The sequence below is a fragment of the Chiloscyllium plagiosum genome, unplaced genomic scaffold (assembly GCF_037043375.1).
Source record: "Chiloscyllium plagiosum isolate Xiang-an unplaced genomic scaffold, Cpla_swu_hap1 HiC_scaffold_16, whole genome shotgun sequence".
Taxonomy (NCBI): domain Eukaryota; kingdom Metazoa; phylum Chordata; class Chondrichthyes; order Orectolobiformes; family Hemiscylliidae; genus Chiloscyllium; species Chiloscyllium plagiosum.
The window spans coordinates 85180583-85203228 of record NW_028270154.1 but is presented as its reverse complement, the minus strand read 5'-3'; the positions used below and the strand labels follow the sequence as shown (position 1 = coordinate 85203228).

The window sequence follows — 22646 nt, the reverse complement described above, 5'->3', positions numbered from 1 at the left end:
CCAATTATACAGATCATCAAAAGATTTTTATGAATAAAGTATATTTTTGAAATTAAAAAAGTTTTTTTTAAAAGCTAACCATGTATTTAAGGCATTACTACATGGGTAAGCAGCTGTAACAGTACCATCTAGAATTCTTTAAAATAGAATAAAAACCCAAAATAACTGCAGATGCTGGAATTCTGAAACAAAAGCAGAAATTGCTGGAAAATCTCAGCGGGTCTGGTAGCATCAGCAGAGAGAAATCAGAGTTAACATTTTGGGTCCAGTAATGATGTCCCGGGTTTTGATGTTCTCAGTTTAATTCTACATTTTATCTTCTGGCTATTGCTTTCTCTTCTAACTCCTTTTGAGTCAATATCTTGGCTTCTTTGTCTTGATTATTACAAAATTCCTAAGGTAGTCACAATCATCTGTGGATGTTCAAAGGAGCTTTGGACTTTGGTTAAGTCTCTCTGGAGGCTAGTTCACTCGAGGTCGGCACTAACAACATTTCGACTGCTCGGCTACAAGATAAAGTTGTGACAAGATCAGAAAATGTACTATCATTTTATTTCTGCTATAATCACATGTCTGCAGGGGCACTGATATGCAATCTATCAATGTTATGCTAATTCTTCTTGAGTCAACACATTACTGGTATTGAGTGTAGAAGTTGGGAAGGTATGTTGCAGTCATGCAGGACATCGGTGAGACCGCACTTGAAGTATTTTGTTCAGTTTTGGTCACCTTGTTATACATAGGACATTATTAAACTGGAAAGAGTGCCAAAGAAATTTACAAGGATGTTGCCAGGACTCAAGGGACTGAATTGCAGGAAGAGGTTGGGCAAACTAGGACTTTTTCTTTAAGCGCGTAGGAGACTGAAGGGGGGGGATCTAATAGAAGTGTATGAAATCATGAGAGCCATGGATAGGGTGAACGCACTCATTCTTTTTCCCAGGTTTGGGGAATCGAGGACTAGAGGGCATCAGTTTAAGGTTAGAGGAAACAGAATAAAAGGGAACCTGAGGGGCAACTTTTTTACACGCATATAGAATGAGCGGCCAGCAGAAGTGGTTGAGGTGAGTACACTAACAACATTTAAAAGGCATTTGGACAAATACATGGATAGGAAAGGGTGAGAAGGATGTGGACTAAGTGCAGGGAAATGGGGTTAGCGTGGATGGACATTTTGGTCGGCATGGACTAAATTGGGCCAAAGGGCTTGACTCTATGACTCTAACACTGTTTGATGCAATGAGAAGTCAGTCTTTGTATTTCCTTCACCTCAGGAACAGCACACCAGTGAGGCATTTTGTTGAAATAACCCATCCATTTGGGTGAGCTATCCTGTGTGGAGGTGCCAGTGTTGGACTGGGGTGGACAAAGTCACAAGTCACACGACACCAGGTTATAGTCCAACAGGTTTATTTGAAATCACTTACTTTCGGAGCGCTGCCCCTTTGACAGGCAAAGTGGAGGGAGGCGCTCAGGCATGGAATATACAGTAGGAGAGATAATGGCAAGATAATTCCAGGTAATTAAGAGCAACAACAGATAAGCACAAATAGTGTTAATAAAGTGTCGACAGGCTGAATAACAAGTCTTTGCAGGTAATCTGACTTCTGACTTTCGCCTAAAATGAGCTGCTGTCTTCAAAAGAAGGGGTAAAATATTGTGTTACACTACCTCCTTTTTAAATGGGTTCCTCGGCCTGAATCCTTAGGCTCCACTTGAGCTGCCATTGAGTTAGGTGGTGCCACCTGCTGGTCGGCTTCTTAACTTCATTCACTATACTTCATAATCTTGGTTGCCAATAGCCATCTACTTGTTTCCTTGGGGCTCACGGTCTGAAGAGGAAAGCTTGGTATACCTGCTACACTATTTTTAAGCTTCAAAGCATTTAAAATGTAAAGTATCTGACTTAATTCTGAATCCTTTGCAATGGGGAAAATAAAATTAGGCACTTCCAGCAATGATGCATGTTTAACTGCTGTCAACAACATAGTCTGAAATACAATTCCTCCCATCAGAGAGATAGTTCCAATTGATTCATGTTCAAACAAGAAAGAAAGGACACTAAGAAAAAAACCTTGATTGGGGAAGGCTGAGGATGCAATAAGGTAATCCATATTTATCCACAAACTCTGTTAGTGGGTTTCACATTGTTGTCTTTGCTGAAGCTTTCATTTGGTGGCTGTGATAAAAGCACCTTGCTGATGGCATGGAGCTGCTTAAAAGTAACAATTATCCATGCAAATGCATTATGTTTTTCAATGGATTTACTAGGATTATGTATTCCAGATATGTTACCACTCAAAGTGGAACTAAGTTAAAAGATGTATTGTGTGCAGGGATTTGTTTTTATTTTTAAACATTTCCACAGAAGAAACTGGACAGTGTCCATAACTTTCTTCAGTCAGGTCTGGATTGGAACCTTTGTGTTTCAGATGGTCAATAACATAATTGACTCACGCTGCCCTGCAGGAAGGACACAGGAACTGGTTTGGTTGTTTTTGTACCTTCTATATTTGACATTACCAAGAGGAAGTGTGTTCAATGGCACTAAACATTATTGACCCCCACTTTGCTTTTCCATTTGTTCTCATTCCTAACCATGTTGAACTATTTAAACTGTATGGGCATGGTTAACCTACACTCTGTGTGTTTACATTTTCATTTACAGCAACAAATCTCCCCTGGCATTATTCATGCTCAGTCAGAGGCCACAGAGTAGCCAGCTGATCAGCAAACCCCATCTGAATCCACTCTAACTGCTCCTCGGATGTTGCCTGAACTGCTGTGCTTTTCCAGCACCACTCTAATCTAGACTCTGGTTTCCAGCATCTGCAGTCATTGTTTTTACCTTAGTGAATATTAGTCTAATGGATTAGATTTTCTTTTGATCATGGGCACTTAATATCTGGCATGAATCAGTAAAGGCTGGAGGTATATGTTACAGTTGAATGTGATTCAGACAACAAACTAAAAACCCAACTTGGCTCTGAGCCCAGTTAGATTGTATCGTCACCTTTCTCCCCACCTCCACCCTCCTCTAGCTTCAGGCTCTCTGCCTGTATTCCTGACGAAGGGCTTTTGCCCGAAACGTCGATTTTACTGCTCCTCGGATGCTGCCTGAACTGCTGTGCTCTTCCAGCACCACTAATCCAGAAACTGAAACCCCAGCATAGTGCAGAACATCCTCGGTTATCTGAACATCAATTATCCGAATTTTGGATTATCCAAAAAAGATCTCAAGATCCTGTAAATGCTTCCTTTGTTTACGATGATCAGTTATCCAAACAATGAGTTATCTGAACAAAATACTGCCTGCCCATCTTGTTCTGGTGGCTGGTGTCTGGTGTATGGTGTATGTGTGTGGTGTATGGTGTCTCTTTCATTATCTTTAGGTCCATTTGTGAAGTAAGTTAACTCCTTTGAAACTATACTGGACTGCCTTGTATAAGGGTTCTTTTAAGGAGCCTATTTCATAAGCATTTGGTACATAAATAAATTCAACACCACACAATATTTCCCTCTCGTATCCTCCAGCGTTGACTCACTTGGAAACTACTGATCTGGGCTGTAGAATAAAGCTGCTCCAATGCACCAGTCAGACCCTGCATCAGTGTGGCACAGGCTTTGCTGATTGCCTGGAAATGCAAAATGAGCACCTACATATTTAACATTTGAACAACAATGTAAGTAAATGTTTGTGGAACAGTATTGATATAATGACAGATCAGAATCCTAAAGTACTTGATGAAAATATTAAACTTTTATTTCCAATATCTCCCTTTTTTTTTAAGAAAGGCTAACTCAGGATGTAAATTGTGAGCCCACGGATTGTCATATCTGTATAGATGAAGAGAAACTGGAAACAGAAAAACTAACAATGAAGAGGTAATGAAAGAGCTGAATGCTCACACCTTATCAGCAGCAAGCCATCTCCTACAGATCTGTTGTTTTCACCCTGACAGGGAGAATGTGCCTTTGTGAAGGAAATCTGGAGGATGATGCAATCATTTGTGTTGGCGTTCATCCTGGGCAGCTCTGTGCTATATGGTCTGTTCCCTGGGATGCACACTGAGACAAACGTCGACTGTGCCAGGAGAACCATCAACTCGGTGAGAGATGCTCTTTGGTCTGCCCAAAACTTGTTGGTCTTCCAGAACAAGGAGTTGACCCTGACTGAGTGCTGTAAACTGGCACATTCCAAAGTCAAGGACTACGTGCTGATGGGTGCACTAAAGCTTGAGGCAGCGCCATCAAGGCACAGTGGGGAAAGGCCACCACCTGAGGACTTCCTGCTGAAGGTAAACGGGAGTCTGTTCAGTTATCGGACCCTCCTAGTGCCTAAAATGTATTTAAATATTAGTATTAGAATAGAATCCCGACAGTGTGGAAACAGGCCATTTGGCCCAACAAGTCCACACTGACCCTCTGCAGAGTTAAACCCCCCCCCCCCCCTTTCCCTTACCTCTGACGAAGACATCTAACCGATACATCCCTGAACACTATGAGCAATTTAAATGGCCAATTCACTTAACCTGCAAGTCTTTGGGTTGTGGGAGGAATCTGGAGCACCCGGAGGAAACCCATGCAGACATGGGGAGAACATGCAAACACCACAAGAGTGGAAGCAAACCCAGGTCCCTGGCGCTGTGAGGCAGCAGTGCTAACCACTGAGTCACCGTGCCACCCCGAGTACTGTGTGTGTAAGGGAGATCTTTGATTTTTTGGATAGAGTCAAAGTCCAATGTTTTGTTCATTTACTTGGTATGCAACTGTACAAAACTGAACTGTTTTTGTGGCAATATATATATACAGAGTTTTTTTATGAATTAAGTATATTTTTGAAATACAAATAAAAGGTAATAAACTGATAATAAGTTCAACTTCCTGGATTGTGTTATTAGGCATACCAGTGTGCTGTGAAGGTCATGGTTTGAGCACAAAATTTAGCACTCCAACACTGCAGGTAAAGAAAGTAGAAAGTCTTCAATAGCTGACAGCCACCCCTGAAAGGAACCAGGACAAAACAAAATTTAATCCAGCAGCAAAGCAAGAATCACAGGCAAATGTTTCAGTAATGTTGATAAAAGGATAGCCACAGAAAATGCTGCTGGAGAAAAAAAAGCAAATCTGGTGGTTTCTCTACCGAGAGAAGTTATTGTTTCAGATCAATGACGTTTTGTCAGAACTTCTGCTCGATCTTTCATCAGAAAACTGATTTGGAAAGTTAGCCCTCTTTCACTCTCCACAGACTTTTTTTTCTGTGTTTCAGATTTCCAACATCTACAGCATTTCGCTTCTATAATGCAGATTGAAAGACGTTGGCACGGGAACAAAGTTATTGTGAGTAATTATTTAAACCTGGATTTGTAAGATTTAATTAAATGTTAAATCTGCAATAGTTAAATGCACATGATCTTATTTGACATTGAAGTTGTAGATCCCCAATTTGGGATCCTGCTGGCTGCGGTCTTGTGTCATGATGGCAGTATGTCTGACTCCAGCTCAGAAAGTGGTTCAAATCATGCCAGGCTCATAGTGTTTCATGAGAGCTCAACTTCCTGGATCTTTCCTCAGGAGAAAGTTTATTTTGGGGAATGCTGGTTGATCACAATCCTTTTTATGGGTGGCTCAGTGGTTAGCACTGTTGCCTCACAGTGTTAGGGACCCAAGTTTGATTCCACCCTTGGGGCAACTGTCGGTGTGGACTTTGTGCATTCTCCCTATGTCTGTATGGGTTTCCTCCCACAGTCCAAAGATGTGCAGATTAGGTGGGGGTTGGCTGTGGGAAATGAAGGGTTATGGAGAGAGGGGTGGGATGCTCTTCAGAGGGCCGGTGTGGACTCGATGGGCTGAATGGCCTGCATCCCACACTGTAAGGATTCTATGATTAAAACTTGATCTAACCTGCATTCAGGCAAGCTGATAGCTGAAATTTTCCCCAGCTTGCGAAGGACATGTAGGTGACTTTTAACTATTTTCTCTGTCTAAAGCAAGTATTACAAGATCTGCGTTCTGAGATAAACTGAAGACCGTTTGGTTTGCAGGACCTTCTGCATTAGAGTGTATGTAGTGATTTACTGTTTCTCTCATTCTCACTGCACAATAAAACTGGCTTCACACAAAGAAGTTTGTGACATGCCATTAACTGTATACCCTGCATTCAAGTGAGACATTCGTTTCTGTAATGCTCTCTAACATATGCTACCTGATTCTTGCATCCATGCTGGAATTTACACTGGCTTTAAACTGAGGGACACTGCCTCACCATTGACATAACTCCCTCACATATCTCCATTGAATAAAGGCTGCGTGATGGGCCAGTCCAAATTGCAGAGCAATATTGTGCATCTGATGTGTTTAGCCATTCCCCCAGACATAATTCCTATGTGGCTTTCTAATAAATGCAGCTGAAAGCAGGTCAGTGTATCACATCCTCTTGAGGGTTCTGTTAACGTTTTGGTCAAAAAACAGTTCTGAAGTCAGTTTCATATTAACGAATAGGTTTGCTGCTGGTTAGCCACATAAGTTTGCAAAAAAACATACGTTTTAGTAATCTGTTCCATCATTTTGGGTTTCTCCCCATTTAAATGTCAACAATATTTTGGTTTCTGGTCAAGATCAACTTTGTTGAAAATAGATACACTGTGGTCTGTCTAGCCAGATAATATTGGCCTTGAAAACTTTGAACACGACCTCCGAGTTACAGTTACTGCTTTGTTGCCTTCCCCTTGGTTTTCACGGATGCACACTGCCGTACATCTATTGATACGCTCAACGACCATTTGAAAATGTATTTCAGATGGCACTTGGTTTTACTTAGGCACATACAATGCAGGGGCTTCTGCAATTAATAAGAAAATACTCCGTCACAGTGGCTCAGTGGTTAGCACTGCTGCCTCACAGCGCCAGAGACCCGGGTTTCATTCCAGCCTCGGGTGACTGTCCACGTGGAGTTTTTACATTCTCCCAATGTTTGCGTGGATTTCCTTCAGGCACTGCGCTTTTCACTCACACTCCAAGGATGTGCAGGTTAAGATGGATTGACAGTGCTAAATTGTCCAGGGATGTGTGGGTTCAGTGGATTGGCCATGGGAAATGTTGGGGATGGGTCTGTGTGGGATGCTGTTCAGTGAATTGGGACGGCCTGTTTCATGATTCTATTTCCCTAAATTAACTTGAGGGGCCATATCCTATGTTATTTATATTAACTTAAATGATGCTGGATGAACTTAATAACATATAGATAGCAATCCCTAATAAAGGTCATGACCCCAGATATATTAGTTCAGAAGGACTGTCGGTGATACTTAGACTCAGGAGACCTCATCTACTTATCGGACTATGGTTAGTTTCACTTTCCATGACATTCTGTATATATATCCCATCCAATCCCGTTTGTACAGGAAAGCACATTGTGGTCAATTAGGCAGAGTTCGCATTTAAATGTGAGTAATGTTGTATGGGACAATGCTGCTGTAGTAGACAATAGTGGAGTGTAACAATGAGGATGGTACAGACAGATGATGGAACAAAAAGTACAATAATAATCAGGAAAAGCTGCCTAACCAGTGGCTCAGTGGTTACCACTACTGCCTCACAGTGCCAGGGTCCCAGGTTCGATTCCAGCCTTGGGTGACTGTCTATGTGAAGTTTGCACATTCACTCTGCGTGGGTTTCCTCCCACAGTCCAAAGATGTGTAATTCAAGTGAATTGGCCATGCTAAATTGCATGTTAGGTGCATTAGTCAGAGGGAAATGGGTCTGGGTGGGTTACTCTTTGGAGGGTCGCTTTAGAGAATCTAATCAGTAGAGGGTTATGATTAAAGTCTTTATTATCAGGATCAATGTTATTTCTTTTCTTGCCTATTTTTATATACCAGTCATCAGAATTGTACCCTACTAGTTAATGGACATCAGTGTAAATTCAACACCCTTGATTAATAGAAGCTAAGTCTGACAGAAACAGGACTTCCCTTCATTATAACTGTTTGTAGATAAAATGGTGACACTCGACTGAATGCAGGCTTCCAAAGGATCAGTGTGTGCACTGTTTCTCTTTTCAGTTATTCATAATATCAACATTTGTGAGGCAAAGTTATCTCATTAAGAGGCTCAAGAGTAAAGTAATTGATTGCACAAGTGATGCACTGTACAAAGCAGTTTGAACCATATTCCCAAGTTTCTATGTGCAAGAGGTCACTTACACACAATGGGAACCTGTGAGCCTAATAGGAGCTAATTAGTTTAAATAACCAAGTGCTAATTGTTGTCAGCAATCACATGAGTCTACTTTCTCCAGAATCTAGCTGTTATGTCTTTCATGATAGCAGTACTTACTTAAAGTCTGACAGGGTAGCAATTATTATATTAAATTGGTCTCTCACTAAAACTCTTGTATTTCTTTGTTTTTGCAAAATTATCCTTTCGACGTAAATCAAGATGATGCACATCAGTGTAGTTTCTTCTTTAATTTTTAAAAATTTATTCATTTGTGGGATTTAGGTGTCTCTGGCTGACCAGTATTTATTATGTGTCCCGAACTGACCCTTGAGAAGGTGTGAGTGAGCTGCCTTCTTGAACCGCTGCAGTCCACCTGCTTTGGGTTGACCTACAATGCCATTGTACAGCTCAATGTAACATGCACCACTTGAAGTAGTAGAAAGTGAGGACTGCAGATGCTGGAGAGTCAGAGTTGAAAAAGTGTGGTGATGGAAATGCACAGCAGGTCAGGCAACATCCAAGGAGTAGGAGAGGTGACGTTTTGGGCTTAAACCCTTCATCAGGAATATGCCAGATATTCCTGATGAAGGGCTTATGTTCAGGCAGCATCCGAGAAACAGGAAAATTGAAGTTTTAGGCATAAGCCCTTCATCAGGAATGTTTGGGACATTCCTGAAAAGCATCAACTCCCCTGCTCCTCAGATGCTGCCTGACCTGCTGTACTTTTCCAGCACCATACTTTTCAACTCTGACCACTCAAAGTACAACAGAAGGTGGTTCAATTGCTTGCTTGGTCCTTTTCAGTTGCTGAGTTGATACAACATAGTGAACTTTCAGTGGAAGATAGATCAAGTTAAATTGAATTGTGGAAGCTGATCATTAATTTCTTCCAATCTGTAACAAATTAACACTGGTGAACTTGAGACCTCTCTGTACTGGAATAGCTTAAAAGTGGAAGTCTACCATGAGGGCAACCATGGACGAAGCTGAGTCCTCTAACTCTGTGCCATGGTGCATTGGAGGTTGAGCCTTTGTACCAGAGTTCTGCAAAAGATGGACAAGAAGGATGCTACTTTTGCTTTCTCGTTCCTGATGGCTGTGACTCGGTCTCAATCCACTCGGTCTGATTGATAGTTCTTCATACACATACCCAGTGGCTGTGACAGTTTCTGCAGCTCACCCATGAGCTGCCTGTGGCCCCAAAAACACTTTCCCAGCAAATGATCAGCAGTACAAATTCTACTGCAGTATCCTCTTTCCTAAACCAATGTGGGCAGGCAGAATTCAATTCTAGTATTCCCATGCCGTCTCAGGTAGGATGGACAGATTTTCCTTATCCACATGTCCTACAGTATGACATTACACTGGCTTAATACAGCACATATTTCAGGCGTTCTAGGGATCAGTATAGGCTTTGTGTACTGCCAAGATTAGAGTGGTTCTGGAAAAGCATAGCAGGTCCGAGGAGCAGGAAAATCAACGTTTCGGACAAAAGCCTTTCATCAGGAATCTGCCCTTTGTGTAATGCCAGTCCAAGAACACATTTCACATGATGGTTATAGGTCGTGACTTCTTTAGCAATGTTGGATTTGGAGAATGAACTAATTTGGAGATTTTACAAAAGTTAAGAGTCTGAGAGCCATGTCCAAAACTGAGGATAATTCCGCTTTTCTTTTCAGCCTGAATCTACACTCAGAACATGAATAGTCAGTTACTGGGAAATGCAAGAGAGTGTTTTACACAGTTATAAACTTGAAGGGGTTGCCTATTATTGAAGGGCAGAAGCAGAAATGTATAAGAAAGGGGAGGAAATTCCATTAATGTTCAGTGTTCTGGATTGGCCACTGTAATGCTGCCAATCTGTGTCACATAGCTGTGAATCCACATTTATTGCCGTTAATTAAAACCTATGAAATTTGGAACAATTAACAATTCTGAAGTAGTACTAAGGTAGACAAATGATTGAGCTTTAAGTTATTTTTCAACTATTTGATAAATTGCAGGAAACAAATGCAAATTAGCAATGGTTTCATTTTAGTATGATGTACGAACCTGATAACATTGATTGAAGTTGACAGCCAGAACTATACTTTTATAAAATAAAGGATCGCTCATTTTAAGCACAAGCTGATTTTTTTTCTCTCTTCAGGGGATGTGAATCTTCAGTTCTCTCTTGCTGTACAGACAGAGGTGGATAGATTCCTGGTAAGCAAATGGAAATGTTGGCTGGGCTAATGTGAAATGGAACTGTGTTTACAATTGAATCAGCCATCAATTTATTAAACAACTGTCAATTTATCACATGGCCTATTCCCACTTCATATTCTTGACACTTTTGTCAACATTTGTGGAAATGTAATTTTAAATTTGCAGTCTTTTTAATTTCCAATATAATCCAGAAATTTATAGTGAGTAAAATTTACTTTGGACAGCTTTTTTTTAGCAAAGTTAAATAATGCTTTCAAAAGTTATAAACAAGTGATCGTCAGTCAAGAGTCACATGACCAAATTCAATGGCTACAATATAATCTGCTAATCTGCATAATCATAAAAGCTGCCTTTGGAAAAGACAACAGTACATTAATAGTTTGGCTTTGGGATTATAGTTAACAAGTATCCAGAACATGTGTTTTTTTTAAAAATGTGCTAACTTTCTATGGTTGAAAGTAATGGTATTCTTTGTATTTGACCTAAAATAAAACAGGAAATGTGCAAGTACAGAGGTTCTTTAGCATCTGAAATGACTCATGACGGGTCAAGGTTTTGAGAAGTGCTCTTTATCAAACTGAGCTCCCAGGAACTGCAAAGTTAACCATCTTATAATTTCTTGAAAGTTTTTGACAGGGCACTTCAGACATTTTTAGCCTTTATTTCAGATTACTTTCAGATTTTTTATTAAAGTAGATTACTTTGTCAACATAATCAGTCACAATGATGGGATAGCTTACAACAGCAGGACAGAGTGAACTTCTCTAATAGACTAACCCACCAATCTGCTATAGGTTTGTTAATTTCATAATTAATACTTCTGTGTTATTTCTGCACTAAAGAAAGAACTGGGGATGATTTTGCATCTTTCACAACCCTTGATGACCAATAGAACTTCAAGACGGTGAAGTACTGCATTGTAAGAAACGTAGCAGCCCATTTGAACACAACATCCTCCCATAGACTGCTTCAAGGCAATGTGTTGATTTTAACAGTCTTTGTTGAGAAATGGATGCTAAGCAGGCCAATGTAACACTTAATATACATTAACCCACGAAAACACCAACTCAGCAATGATTCACTCACTTGACGAGTTGTCGTTAGTCTCTCGCTGCTCTGCATGACATTTGAGGTTTATCTACTCATTGCATGACCTATTTGAATTGAAATATTTATTTTAAAACATTCTTGATATTTCAACATGTGAGTACTTGTGACAGACTGAATAATCAGTAATATTTTCTAGAATTTTAATGCCTGAAATTCCTCACCATGCATATTGGTTAAAACAAGCGCCTGAGAGAATGACTGACCAAGGAGTACTGGGAATCCACATGTTAGACAACTACTTGTTCTCTTGTGGGGTGGGTATAACTGCAAGGACAGCATTTGTAGTTCAACACTAATTGCCCTTGAACTGAGTGACTCGCGAGGCCATTTAGAGGGCAACTAAGAATTGACCTCATCTGGATTTGGAGTCATACATAGGAGAAAGTGATGACTGCAGATGCTGAAGATCAGAGTTGAGAGTATGGGTGCTGGAAAAGAACAGCAGCTCAGGCAGCATCTGAGAAGCAGGAGAATCGATGTTTTGGGCATAAGCCTTTTATCATTCTGATGAAGGGCTTATGCCCGAAACATCGATTCTCCTGCTCCTTGGATGCTGCCTGAGCTGCTGTGATTTTCCAGCACCACTCTCTCGACTGGAGTCATACATAGGCCAGACCAGGTAAAAGTGACAGACTTCCTATCCTAAAAGATATTATTGAACTTTTTATTTGCAAATGTCTACAATGGTTTCTTAGATACCGTTGCGAAGATTATTTTTATATTCCTGATTTATTAATTGAATTTCAATAGGTACTGTGGTTGGATTTGTCCCCAGGGTGTTCACTTTAGCTTCTCAGCTACTTGTTCAGTGACATTATCACTATGCTACCTTCTGTTGCATATAATAACATGGGTAAACGTAGTCCATGCAGTTTATCTGCTACCGAGTTTGAGTTTTGCTCTCCAGGAGATGTAGTTCAGAATAGCACCTTTTCTTTACTCAGCCTAGAAAATTGTAGGTTTGAACAGGTAATAGCCCACTCAATTATACATTAGTCATTTATTGGAAACTGCAACTCCAGAGTTGCAATATTTCTGCCTCAGCTTTCACCACTAATACAATGTAATTATTATGTCATTGCAATTTGTGGGAGTTCTTGCCAAAGAATCATGGAAACATACAGCACTGAGAAACACCCTACGGTCTAACCAGTTCATCTCAACCATAATCACAAACTAAACCAGTCTCACCTCCCTGCTTCTTGCTCCTTTCCTATTCATGCACTTATCCAAATGCCTTTTAAACATTTTAACTGTCCTTGTAACCGCCATTTTCTCTGGCAGTTCATTCCACACATGAACCACTCTGTGTAAAAGAGTTGCCTCTCATGTTCTTTTTAAATCTTCCTCCTCTCACCTTACAAACACCTGAGGAAAAAGTCCCTTGTCACTCCTCTTATCTACACTCTTCATAATTTTATAAACCTCAATAGGGTCACCCCTCAACCTCCTCCTCTCCAGTGGAAAAGAGTCTCAGTTTTCTCCAGTCTGTTTTGTATTTTAAACCGTCCATTTTGGGTAACATCCTGGTAAATCTTTTCCGAATCCTCTCCAATTTAATAATATCCTTCCTATAACAGGGCAACAAGAAGTAGACACAGTGCTCCAGAAGAGGCCTCACTAATGTCGCCCTCGACATGACATCCCAACTCCTAGACTCAAAAGTCTTAGAAATGAAGGCAAGCATATTAAATTCCTTCTTAACCACACTGTCTATCTATGGGGCAAATTTCAAAGGAGAATGCACCTGAGCTCCTAGGTTTCTCTGTTTTAAACACTACCTATGGCCTTTACATTAATTGTGTAAGTCCTATAATTTTTTGTATTAACAAAATGCAATACCTCACATTTATTCAAATTAAATTCTACCAGCCACTCCTCAGCCCATTGACCCAACTGATTCGGATCTCTTTGTAACTTTAGATAACTTTCTTCACTGTCCACTATACCACTATTTATAATTTTGGTGTCATGTGCAAACTTACTGACCATGCCTCCTAAATTCTCATCCAAATTATTTACGTAAATGACAAGCCAAAGTGGATCCAGTACCAATCCTCGTGGTACACCACTGGCCACAAGCCTCCAGTCTGAGAAACAACCCTCCACCACCACCATCTGCCACCTCCCATCAAGCCAATTTTTAATTCCAATCGGCAAGCTCACCCTGAATCCCATGTGATCTAATTTTACAAATTAGTTTACCATGCAGAAATTGTCAAAGGCTTGACTAATGTCTACCACTCTGCCCTCATCAATCGGTTTGGTTACTTCATTAAGAAGACTCAGCCAAGTTTGTGAAACATGATTTTCCTCACATAAAGCAATGCTGACTATCCCTAATCAATCCTTGCCTCTCCAAATGCTTATAAATCCTATCTTGCAGAATCACCTCCAACAATTTGCCCACCACTGATGTCAGACTCACTGGTTTATAGTCTCTAGGCTTCTCCTTACAGCCTTTCTTATACAATGGCATAACATTGTACTTCACCAGAGGAATGGAGGGTGATACAAATGTTTCTGCTACGGGACCCTCAATTTCCTCCCTAACTTGCTACAATGTCTCTCAATGTCCTCGGATCTCCGGTCCTGGAGATTTATCTACCTTTATGTTTTCTATTGTCATGCACCAAAGAACTATCATGTTTCTTACAATGACACAACTTCAGTTCAAGAGTGCTTCATTAAAGGTAGTGAACAATTCAGCTCCTCAAGGCCAGCTCAATGTCGAAAAGGCAGAAATCTGGAGTGTGCTAGAAGACCTTCCAATTTCCTGGATGAGTGCAGTTTCAGCAACATTTAACAAACTCAACATTATCCAGGACTAAATAAAAACCAAAAGGACTGCAGATGCTGTAAATCAGAAATGAAAAGTTGCAGGAAAAGCTCAGCAACTCTGGAAGCATCTGTGGAGAGAAATCAGAGTTAATGTTTCGGGTTTGTTGACCCTTCCAAGTACAAAGCTTGTTTGATCAGCACCCCATACACCAGCTTAAACATTCACTCACTCCTTCAATAGCTAGTGCACAATTGCAGCAGTGGGTACCATCTGCAAGATGCATTGAGGCAACTAACCAAACTGTGTTTAGTAACACATTCCAAACCCACATCCTTTATCAATGAGAAGAACAAGTGTAGCAGTGAATGCCATCACCTACAACTTCCTCCAATTCTCACTTCATCCTCACTTGGAATTATATTGCTCTTAGGTAAAAACAATGACTGCAAATGCTGGAAACCAGAGTTTCGATTAGAGTGGTGCTGAAAAAGCACAGCAGTTCAGGCAGCATCCGAGGAGCAGGAAAATCGACGTTTCAGGCAAAAGCCTGATGAAGGGCTTTTGCCCGAAACGTCGATTTTACTGCTCCTCGGATGCTGCCTGAACTGCTGTGCTTTTCCAGCACCACTCTAATCTATTATATTGCTGTTGCTGTGTAAAGCATCCTGAAATTTTTGCTCTTTTAATATATATAAATAGACTCCAGAGATTCAAGAAAGGTGACTCACCAATACCTTCTTAAGGTCGATTATGGATGGGGAGCAAGCGCTGGTCTAGCCAGACAAGTACATATCCCAGAGGGCAAATAAAATCAAGGTACTTCACACCACGTCCTGAGGTCACAAAAATTGCTCATATAAATACAAAAATGGCAGAACATCTCATTTTCTTCTTTAAAATGTTTGGCTTTTATTTTAAAATGATGTCATATTTCACAGCACAAAGTGTGACAATGAACCAAGTAAGTAGTTTAGTTACAAATCACACAGCACCAGGTTATAGTCCAACAGGTTTATTTGGAAGTACTAGCTTTTGGAGCGCCATTCCTTCATCAGGTGGTTGTGTTCTTCAGGTGTACTTTATGGCATGATTGTATTTAAGAGCAACAAATGAAAAATCTTATTATTTATATAAAAACATACTCTTGTCTGCTAATAGACATAATATGCTTTTCAAATTATAGATTTATAACGATAGCATTGTGACAAAATGGTTTCTTAGCCGAAGGTGGAAATACTTAAGCAAAGATGTAGCATGATATGAGTTGAGGTAAGGACAGAAAAAGATGACTGATCGCCCTGCACTTTAGGTTTCACACATTCTGCAAAGATAAATAAAGCGCATATTCTGTAATGTTTAGTCATCTGATCTCCCCGAACGTTTACAAGTTAAATCCAATCTCACCAGTTTAATAGAACCAATTGTAGGAAAAAATCATGGTATTACACTGTCGCAGACAATTTGAAAATTAGTCTGGGTGGCAAGGTGGCTCAGTGGTTCACACTGCTGCCTCACAGCACCAGGGTTTGATTCTAGCCTCGGGCGATTGTCTGTGTGGAGTCTGTATATTCTCCCCGTGTCTGAGTGGGTTTCTTCTGGGTCCTCCGGTTTCCTCCCACAATCCAAAGATGTGCAAGTTAGAGTGGATTAGCTATGCTAAATTGCCCAAAGTGTGCAGGCTAGGTGGATTAGCTATGGGATATGCAGGGCTACAGAGAGAGGGGAGGTTTGGTATAGACTCAATGGGCTGAATGGCCAGCTTCAATGCCGTAGCGACTCTTGCCGAGAGACTGCAATGTGTGCTGAATGGCTGTACTTTATTGTAGCTATCAGGTTAGTGAAAACATCGCAGGAGTTCCATTACACTCCTACCTCACTTGTTACAATTTTATCTCCAAGATTTTTTTAAGCTATCCCCTATTCTCTCTTCCAGCTGTTTTCAGTCCTTTATGCCTCATTTGAGGTAGGTCAAGCTTCCATGATAGATCATAATTTCAGCTGCCTGTTATTTAAATCTGTATGCCTATGCTCACTGACTCAGTTCACTTCATTCACCAGCAATTTGAAGGGGGTTCCTCAAACTGATGAAATTGCCTCCCAAGTTGGTCATTAAATGTCTCCTCTTCCACAAGATTAATGAATCCCCTGTAATAAATGCATGGTGAAGTAAACTGTTCACGGGCTCTGACACCATTATTGCTCAAGGAGAAAGTTTTATTACCAGCAGAAAAAAAGCATTAAGAAAAACACTGATAAAGTGTACTTGAGAGTCATCATTTACAAGAGTGATTTTATTTTTGCCATGTGTTACTCACTGCGGAGTGCTGATATTTTTATAAATGCCTTTAAGTGATGCAGACTTTTAGATGCTTACTTATCCCATTCATGTAGTTCGCTGTTACAAACAATATCGCCGAATGCAGGCAAAAAGCACCCAAGCTGCAGAACTGAGTACCATGGGCTGAGACATAGTAGTTAGAACAACTCATGGAATTCAGTTCTCACAGCTGGAGGCATCTTTCATCAGGCTGAAGGCTTGCCCCTTGAAAAGCAGGTCTATATACTGTGAAGTCTGTTGTTAACGACTGTGGCTTTCATTAGCATATGATGGTCGCCTCATTATTGGAAGAATGTGGAAGCTTTAGAGAAGGTGCAGAGGAGATTTACCAGGATGTTCCCTGGACTGGAGGGTGTGTCTTATGAAAGAAGGTTGAGGGAGCTAGGGTTTTTCTCATTGGAGCGAAGAAGGATGAGAGGTGACTTGATAGAGGTGTACAAGATGATAAGAGGCAAAGCTAGAGTGGATAGCCAGAGACTTTTTTCCCAGGGCGGAAATGGCTATCACAAGGGGACATAATTTTAAAGTGATTGGAGGAAGGTTTAGGGGAGATGACAGAGGTAGGTTCTTTGCACAGAGAATGGTGGGTGCGTAGAATGCACTGTCAGCAGTAATAATAGAGTCAGAGACATTAGGGACATTTAAGCTACTCTTGGAGAAGCACATAGAAGATAGTACCATGAAGGGTATGTCAGTTACTCTGATATTAGAGTAGGATAAAAGGCCAGCACAACATTGAGGGTTGAAGGGCCTGTACTGTGCTGCACTGTTCTATGTTCTATGGCTCAGAGGTTAGCATTGCTACCTCACAGCACCAGGGGCTCAGGTGTGATTCCACCCTTAGGCAGCTGTCTGTGTGGAGTTTGTACATTCTCCCTGTGTCTGCGTCGGTTTCCTCCGGGTGCTCCAGTTTCCTCCCTCCCAGCTGAAATGGATTGGCCATGGTAAATTGTCCCAAAGTATCCAGGGATGTGCAGGTTAGATGGATTAGCCATAATAAATGCAGGGTCATAGAGTAGTGGGGTGGGTTTGGTGGGATGCTCTTCAGAGGGTCAATGTGGACTTGTTGTACCAAATGGCCTGCTTCCACACTGTAGGGATTTTGTGAAGAAGATGCATCAACTTTGCTTGTTAATCTCCAAGATAACTATAAAAGTTTTTTCACATGATAGCTGTAGAAAAATGAGTTAAGAGACGAAATGGGATTGGTTAACTGGCCCTCCGTTTTGCAAACTCAGCTAATTAACTTGTTACCTGTGAATAAGTAGATACAAATACATGAAATATACTCATTGTGGGAGCAGGAAATTTGGTATGATGATTATTCCTGGAGTCAACTTCCTGTTATTTGACATGTAGGTGCATTGAGTGAATGTATGTGTGTGTAGTGGAACCTCCCAGCAGCAGATGGCGATGATGAGGGACAGAAGCAAGAGGGTCAGCTCAAGCAGTTGAACAGACCTTTCCTGGAGAAAAGGATATCTTTGGGGGAAGGAGGCCTGGTGGGGAGATAGATCAGACAGACAAAAGATTTCCTCAACCAAACGTAAACTTCAGGCTTGATTCCATACAAATACTGCATTATATTTGTAGAGACCTGATGCCAAAGGAATAAATCACGATCTTTGGGCCATCCATGTGTTCACATTTTATACCATACTTGTAAAAATCTAGCTCTACCTCAAAAGAGGGACATGGTGGTTCCAGGAGAAGATACTGCCAAAAATGAGATGTTTCAACTTTTGCAGCAAAGAAGATTGTGGGACACTGAAGTATTTGCTCCTTAGAACAGTTCTTCAGAAGGATTGGAATAAGGGTTGCTCAGTGAGTGAACACAATTCCCATGTCTATGTGTGGCAGCAAATACTAAGATATTTAGAAATTTGAGATAATTGCCAAGTAGAAAGTAAATGGCTTGGGCTGCACAAAGGACGATCATCGTATTCACAGCTTGGTGCAAATTTGCTGATACAAAACTAGACTGCCAATATTTTTACGGTTTTACATATGTTCTTACAACAGTCAGCACACTTCAAAGAAAAGTACTGAAATATCTGTAAAGTTCTTTGGGACATCCTACGATCATTAATAGCACCATCTAAATATATATTTTTTTCTTTTCTTTATTCTGTTAATGTTTGTTTATTCGCTATATTTCAACCACCTTTGCTAGAGAACTGAAGTTCTTGAAGTGTGAACTCAAATAAATCAAGCAGGAAACATCAGTTTGATGAGGGAACTCGATGCATATATCTCAGCAGCCTTTACAGTGCACTGTAACTTCATGTTTCGTCGCTCAGATGTTGCATGGTTATCATTGGCTATAATCCAGTATTTGTGGTAAAATCTGTTACTTACATATCAAAAGAAAAGTGCTACACATCAATGAAGCATGTGGGATGTGCTATGTTATCTAATGTTTGATTAAAAGTAGCAACACATGGTGTTTTTTATTGGCACTGTGGAAAAGTTTATGGAAACGTTTAGATTAGATTAAATTAGATTACTTACAGTGTAGAAACAGGCCCTTCGGCCCAACAAGTCCACACCGCCCTGCGGAAGCGCAACCCACCCATACCCCTACATGTACCCCTTACCTAACACTACGGGCAATTTAGCATAGCCAATTCACCTGACCTGCACATCTTTGGACTGTGGGAGGAAACCGGAGCACCCGGAGGAAACCCATGCAGACACGGGGAGAACGTGCAAACTCCACACAGTCAGTCGCCTGAGGCAGGAATTGAACCTGGGTCTCTGGCGCTGTGAGGCAGCAGTGCTAACCACTGTGCCGCTGTGCCACCCACAAAGAAGAAACAATGTGCAATTTGCTATAACAAAGCGAAAAGATGGGGCTGGTAGTCATTTCGCCAGCCATCTTTATATCCTCTTGGTAGAAATCTATAGGATTAGGGTTGAAATGATTAATATCTAGAACTGTGTGTCCCATAATAATGGAAAAGAACAAAAGCAAAGCTTTGAGGTTGCCCTAGCTCCATCAGGTAGATAAAATACTGATGGGGAAGGTTTTTTTCATCAGAATGGAGTTGGAAATCATAATCTAAAGTTCATGAACTTAATGTCAAGTCCTAAAGGCTGCAAAATGCCTTAGCACAATGTTGTTACTTCAGCTGTCCTGGGCTTTTCTGAAACACTGCAACAGCCTAGGATAGAACATGAGAGCATGACGGTGCATTGAAATGGCTTTCATGTGGACAGAATGGAAGAGTTCCGCAAAGTGGCCACCCAGTCTGTATTTGGTTTCACCAATGGTGAGAATATCACATTGTGAGTAACAAAGGCAGTGGAACTGGATTGAAAAAAATACATGCAAGTTACCGTTCCACCCGGAAGATGTGTTTGGAGACTTGGATGGTGAGGTGGGAGGAGGTAAAGCGGTAAGTGTTGGGTTTTCGGTGATTGCATGGGAAGGTGTACTGGTGTGGAAAGGTGTTAGCAATGATGGAGGAGTGGACGAGAATTTTGTGAAGAGAACAGTCCCTGTAATGTGCTGTCAGGGGACTGGAGGTGGTGGCATCTAACTGTTGTATTAATGTAAATGTTCTAAGTTGCTTGAATATGTTGCTTTATTAGCCCACATCATGATGCTTAAGAGCTGATTTAATTGACATTTAAACTTTAAGTGTTTGCAGTTAGAACATAGAACATTACAACACAGTACAGACCCTTCAGCCCTCAATGTTGTGCCGACCTGTGGAACCAATCTGAAGCCCATCTAACCTACACTATTCCATTCTCATCCATATGCCTATCCAATGACCATTTAAATGCCCTTAAAGTTGGCGAGTCTACTACTGTTCCAATTCTATGATGCATTTAAGCTGAAGTGTTATTTGGAATTCAATGATATGACTATATTCAAATCAAAACAGCATTGAATTCATTCTGAGTGAACAAGGTAACTTCCAAAGGCAAGAAAAACAATGTGGAAAATCCAGTCCACACACTAGAAAGATCTGACAAGCTGTGTCAGGTGAACTGCATCAAGGAAAAGTAGTACTGATTGTATAACTGATTGGAATGGATGCTATATTCTAATTAGTACATACTTTAATTTTATGTAAAACATTAATTTTATGTGAGGCAAGTAATTATATATTAATGTATTTTTTTTGCAAGATACCACTTGTTTTTATTTTTGGAACTGTAAACTGAAATGGAAATTGGACTGGTATAACTGAAAAAGCAAGTTTTGCCACTTGAAAACAACTCTGCATTTTGATTGGATTAGATTCCCTACAGTGTGGAAACAGGCCCCTCGGTCCAACCAGTCCACACCGACCCTCCGAAGAGTAACCCACCCAGACCCAATTCCCCTCTGACTAATGCACCTAACACTATGAGCAATTTAGCATGGCCAATTCACCTGACCTGCACATCTTTGGACTGTGGGAGGAAACCCATGCAGACACGGGGAGAATGTGCAAACGCCACACTTACAGTGGCCTGAGGCTGGAATCGAACCTGGGGACCCTAGTGCTGTGAGGCAGCAGTGCTAACCACTGAGCCACCACACTGCCCCATAACTCTGCATTTTGTTGAGCTGCACAATTCCATGTTGCTTTTTGGAAGCAATAGAGATTGAATTCAAGACTGAACGGCTCTGACAGGCTGGAACTAAGGAAAGTTTGCCCACCAACAGTGCTCTGGTTGGGCTGCAGTGTTTTTTTTTGATAAAAGAAAGTTATATATGCCAAGAGCAACAAACTGTGGAAAACCATCCAGAGCTAGCAAACAAAAAGCATCTCAGTCTCGCTTCCTCCCTCTCTGTCTTTTCATTTGGGGTAAAACACAGAAAACCCAAGAAGCTTAAAATATAGAATTCATTAAAGAAAAGACCAAAGTTTAACTTATCAAGCATTGAATTAAAGGATGATTATAACCCCACAGTGTCTCATCATTGCAAAAATCAAAAGCATTGTGAGAAAAAGTAATTTTCCACTTTGTGGTTTGGGCTTTTGATACATGTATATTTTTTTTCCAGCCGTATTTTGTATTCAACCATTTGTCACATAAATGCAACAGTCAAGTAGGCACAATAACACCTCTGCTTCCTCAGGCGGCTCAAGAAATTCCGCATGTCCATAAGGACCCTCACCATAGAAAGCAATCTATTTCAGTGCATAACTGCCTGGTACGGCAACTGCTCTGCCCGGGACTGTAAGAAACTACACAAGGATTGTGTGCACAGCCCAGACCATCATGGAAGCCAACCTCCCCTCCATGGACTCCATTTACACGTCTTGTTGCTACAGAAAGGCTGCCAATGTCATCAAAGACCCCTCCCAACCCGGTAATATTCTCTTCCAACCTCTTCCGTCAGGCAGAAGATACAGAAGCTTGAACACACACACGCGCACCAACAGGTTTATAAACAGCTTCTTCCCCACTATTATTAGACTGCTGAATGGACCTCTCTAACTTCAAATAAGTTTGCTCTTGCTAATATTGATCTTGCTTTGCGTCCCTCCTATGCAGTGTAACCTTGTATGCCTCACTCTGTCTAAGCACCCTATGATCTGTATGTCCTTGTTTACTATGACCTGCCTGTACTGCTCACAAAGCAAAACTTTTCACTGGACTTAGTTACATTTTGCTACAATAAATTAAATCAAATCATAATTCAGTATGTGTGCGTTGAGAGAGACAGAGAGAGAGAGAGAGAGGCACTGGACCTGAAACGTTAACTCTGATTTCTCTCCACATGCTGCCAGACCTGTTGAGCTTTTCCAGAAATTTCTATTTTTGTTAGAGCGAAAGGGAGATTGGGGTTTTGAAGGGGTGCAGTTGAAGGTGCACAGATGACAAATCTTCTCTTTACAATGTCCTTGTTGAAGTGTGTTAAAATAAGGATTTATTTTTAATCTATCATTGACGAAATTTCTTGTGAGTTGTTTTGGTCCTGAGTCTGGAAAATTGGTTAGTTTGGTGGTCTTGTTTAGATGTTATGTATTTAAAAGTATGAAT

The 22646-nt window shown here is 40.8% G+C and overlaps 1 long non-coding RNA gene across 6 annotated transcripts in view; it reads right to left on the bottom strand.

The window, feature by feature from the left end:
- LOC122556807 (uncharacterized) overlaps positions 1-22646 on the bottom strand; it is a 108153-nt gene that overhangs the window by 45870 nt on the left and 39637 nt on the right. The window contains exons 2-4 of one of the 6 annotated variants that reach the window (XR_015759827.1): positions 15049-15153; positions 10273-10422; positions 3546-3635 (exon numbers count right to left, since the gene is read on the bottom strand). The exons of 3 other annotated variants lie outside the window; for them this stretch is intronic. This is a non-coding gene — a long non-coding RNA (uncharacterized LOC122556807). The remainder of the gene's footprint in view (positions 1-3545; positions 3636-10272; positions 10423-15048; positions 15154-22646) is intronic. 2 more of the 6 variants (XR_015759826.1, XR_015759830.1) reach the window with 2 other exon arrangements.